Genomic DNA, 4,324 nt, shown 5'->3' on the forward strand with positions numbered 1-4,324 from the left:
GAGTATCCATAAAGTGTTTGATGTGAGTTGCAGAGAATAAAGAAGCATATCTACAGAGGTATTGTAAGAGGAAAAGACCAAGAAGAAAATTTAATATGTGTTGGATGCTATCCACCGAAACCTTTATCTCTTACTAGCCTTGTGAATCTCGGGACGAGATTTCTTTTTAGGGGGGTAGTTCTGTCACAACCTGAAATTTTTGAATTTCAGGATGTGATTAAAATTTAAAATATAACAACAATTTTCTCACAATTTTAAAATTTTCTCAACATTTATTTTTATTCACATAGAATTTAGTGTAAAAGAAAATAAATATTGGTTGTTTTTCAAATTAAATGATGTTGTTCTTCTAGTGATGCATTCATGTCACATGCATAGTGTTGTTTAGTGTGAAAACCTTTCAAAACGTGTTCTATCATCAAAAGTTCTTCCCGGGAATTTTCCGGATTTTTCTGGATTCTTTTCCCATTTTCCCTAGAGCAAACTCTAATTTTTAGAGGCTCTTCCAAATCTTCTCATGAGCTCCAAATATTTTATTTGAGTTCGTTAGGTCCCAATATATTTCTAGGATTTTTCCTTCGGACTTTAAATATGAATTCTAGATTTTTCTAGAATTATTTTAATTTCGAAAATAATTAATTCCGAATTTTAAATGGGCTAAGTCTATCAAAAGTACATAAATCTCTAATGGACCTCAAGGGCCCATTCGTGTGTTTCCTAATGGGCTAAAGTCACGTAAAGCCCATTAGCAAGGGAGGGAGGTTTAGTACCACATTGCTAGTTGATGTGGGATGATGAGACTTTTCTCCCTACATATTAAATCAACCTCTCATGGCAACTTCACATAAAAATATAGACTACTCATAGGGAGGCTCCTTGTTTGAGAATCCCTAAAATAATATTACTAATTATTTTTGATAGACTTTCACACAAAACAGGCATAATGAAAATTTTATGGACAACCTGGCCTGGGCCGCCACGGCCTTTCACACGGCCCAAAACAGCCGCCCACCCGCCCCTCCCCCAACCCCCACCCCCACCGTCTCCTCCCTCCGCCTCCCTCCCTCAGGCGCCGCCACCACCTCTGACCCTCTACGCCGCAGCCCGCCTCCTCCCTCTCAACCCTAATCGCTCAGGAGCACTCCATGGCAGACTCCGACACCGCCGACCGGAAGGAGGAGGTGCCGAGGAGGAGAAGAGCGGAGAGGAAGGTGGAGCCCGCCGCCGCCACCGCTTGCGAGGTACATGGCACCCACAGCTCTCTCTCACCCGCTTCCGCCTCAGCACTCCACGGGAGGAACGCCGAGATCCATCGCCTCCGCAGCCGCGCCCTCCGCGAGCGAGTCGTCCTTTTACTGTTTACTGATATTACTAGCAAACTTTCGCATCCACATCTAGCAGCTTTCGCATTCGAACTCGTCTTCCTCCGTGTGCCGCCGCCGGGCATTCTCCTCGGCGCTCCAGTAGGGAGGGGATCTTCCGCTCGCGCCGCCGGCGAGACGGAATCCTGCTCGCACCCCACCGCAAGGGACGGGATCATGCGAGCGTGCAACAAGTTAGGGTCCGAACCCTAGCTCTGGTCGCTGCCTTCCTCAACCCTCCTGTGACCTCGTGGTGCTCCGATGCGCCTCACGTCAGTTCCAGTCGGCTGCCATGCCTCGCGCCTCCTCCTTGGCCGCTCATGACCAGACGTTGCCAACGAGATCCATGGAGGCACCAGGTAGTCGCCCTCCCTGTTCGGCTCTTCCACTACCCTCTGGTAGCATATGCCGCCTCTCCTTGTCCTCCATCGAGCAGCAGCAGCCACTTCATCCATCGAGCAGCAAAGGCCCCCTCCTCCCTCCATCAGGGCGAGAAGCAGCTAGCAGGTATTTGATGCTATAGATGCTGTTGTGATGTATATGTAACTGACAAACCACTGCTATAGATGCTGTTGTGATCTTTAATTAAGTTTACAATATGCTCTCTGAAGTTTTGTTACTTTAATTTCACCTGTGTTGTTAATTTCAGGTAGCAGAAAATTCTGATTCATGTTATGTATATATGTGCCGATGAATCTGCTGCAGCCACCATGGTTACCCTACTCTTTTGTGCTCTTCTATGTTTCGTCACAATCATTAATTAATTATTAGTCACAAAATATTTAGCACTTTTGCCATGTCTAATATTGCCATTTCCAAGTGATGGAGCGCTGCATTATAAGCCCAAACAGGTGAGAAGACCATACATTATTGTTATGAGTTCACAAGCTGTTTAGTGATGAACATGAACTGTAGTAACTAAATTATTATATGCAATTCCCAATTCCTCTGTTACTCTGATTGATGGTAATTATCATTCATCAAATTTCTCTCTACCCTGATTCATGAGTAATTGTAATAACACTCTAAAAATATATGCTAGAAGCAGCACTCTTCCAGCTAGTGGAAATGGGTTAGTTACGCCCTTGCTGACTTTAAATGAAAGATTAACATCCTTCATATTCTACTATTTGTTATCTGAATATTAGACCCTGTGTTGACATCTCTCTGTTACTTAAGACTCATTCTATTATCAGAATAAACCGAATATATCTTTTTTTTTAACTCCAAAGGTTGTTTATTGTTCTACATGTGCATGTATCTTTATTGACGAGCTATATGTACTTGTAGGAATACAAGCCTGGTTACACTGCACCACCTCGTGTTGAACCAGATGAGACAACCATAGACATCGAGTAAGTTATTTCATTGTATTTCTTTTAGTAATTGTTGCAATCATTTCAGACATTTTGTTCCAAATTGACTTGAGCCTTTGCAGCTTTTCTTGCTGCGAGCTGCTGCATTTCTGCTGCCGTCCTATATTATGGCTTTGATCTTCAGTATTTTGCATCGCTGGCGACAAAGACAGGTACCTTAATTGATTCAATCTTGTAGGCATCATCTGTTGGCCATGAAAAATAATTACTCCAAATCATCATAATGATTCAGCTGCATCCTTTTTATAACCATTGAAAAAAAAATCACTACAGTATTGATGCAGTAAATAAAGCAGTCTATAGCTCCAGGTAATCTACTTGTTGCTGATGTGTGAAACCACCATCTAACTTCTAGGGCTTCGTCTGTCTGCAGGAAGAGGCTGCACTGGCAGCAGCAGAGGTAGCCTTCATCCTACAGTCAGCCCAGGGATGGGCCTCCAGTTTGCTATTGCTCCAGAGTCCCCTGCCACTCCGCAGCAGGAGCAGGAGTCATCGCTGTTGTGTTGGAGGTAAGCAACTATGACCTAGAATATGCAGCTTTTGAATTATCCATTGCGTTGTTGAGGATGTATTGGATGGCGTAACAATACCACATATTCCTCCTGCTTATAAAAGAAAAGTGACTTACCTTTTCTGCTGCAGAGCTACTCATTGAATATTACGACAGTCAAAGGATTTGAAACATTTTTGGCAAGTCTAAAAGCCAGCTTTCACGAGTAATTGTACAACTAATGGTTCAAATTGCCCTAGCAATGCTTACACGCTTATGTTCCATTAGTTTTAAGCATGTTCTTTCCATAGTGATACTAGAATCGGCATCCAACAATTTCTGTTCCTACATCTCAATGCAAGTCCAAAAAATTGTTTATGGTATGCTCAATTGCTTACCCTGAAAACTTCAGTAATGAAAGCAAAACAACTCAGATTTCTATCGTATCCTCATGTAGCAGCACAGTACCCAAGCTATACAAAATAAGCATAATTTATATGATAAGATAACTGCATTGATTTAAAACTCTTTTGCATTGCATAGGAATCATGCTAGAATCTAATTGTACTGTGTAAAGTGAGCTATTTTTGACATAACAGGTTACCTGTAATCGGTGAAATGTTATCAAATTCAAGTTTCTTGCCATCAGAACATGGTTTTTATATGAGCAAATCCTACTATTCTGCTTGTCTTGTTATTTTTTTTGTATGAGAGGTCTGTTACTTAATATTCATAATATTGTCCAATTTCAGAGAAGGATCTAATAATAAATGATATATGCTTCACAGATTTCAACAATTCAATATGTGCCAAGAATTTGAAGGAGTAAAGAAATGGCACAACTGCTATGGACGTCAAGCTACAAGAGTGAATACAAATTGTTGAAATCAAGAGACACCAACAAGCTTGCAAGAAATTGCTAGCTGTTATTTGGCACTGTACTTTGATTCAAAGTGTATAGAGATGCTCTGTAAAGCCTTCTTTAGAACGGTCAAAGTGTATGTTAGTTTTGTATGATGGAATGCAAATGATGGGCAATTGACGCCTGCATTAAATTTTTTTGTTTTTTAATTCAACATTGGTGACGCATGTTGGTA

The 4,324-nt window shown here is 41.5% G+C and overlaps 1 long non-coding RNA gene across 2 annotated transcripts; it reads left to right on the forward strand.

Annotated features, from left to right (window-relative positions):
• The first annotated feature begins 1,032 nt into the window (after positions 1 to 1,032).
• LOC120685927 lies at positions 1,033 to 4,324 on the forward strand. Of its 2 annotated transcripts, XR_005679877.1 has the most exons (7): positions 1,033 to 1,241; positions 1,402 to 1,868; positions 2,011 to 2,716; positions 2,800 to 2,889; positions 3,111 to 3,246; positions 3,380 to 3,453; positions 4,016 to 4,313. It is a non-coding gene; the product is annotated as an uncharacterized LOC120685927 (long non-coding RNA). The 2 variants fall into 2 exon arrangements; XR_005679876.1 differs by lacking the exon at positions 3,380 to 3,453 and having other exon boundaries at positions 4,016 to 4,324.

Source organism: Panicum virgatum, chromosome 8N, assembly GCF_016808335.1.
Source record: "Panicum virgatum strain AP13 chromosome 8N, P.virgatum_v5, whole genome shotgun sequence".
NCBI lineage: Eukaryota > Viridiplantae > Streptophyta > Magnoliopsida > Poales > Poaceae > Panicum > Panicum virgatum.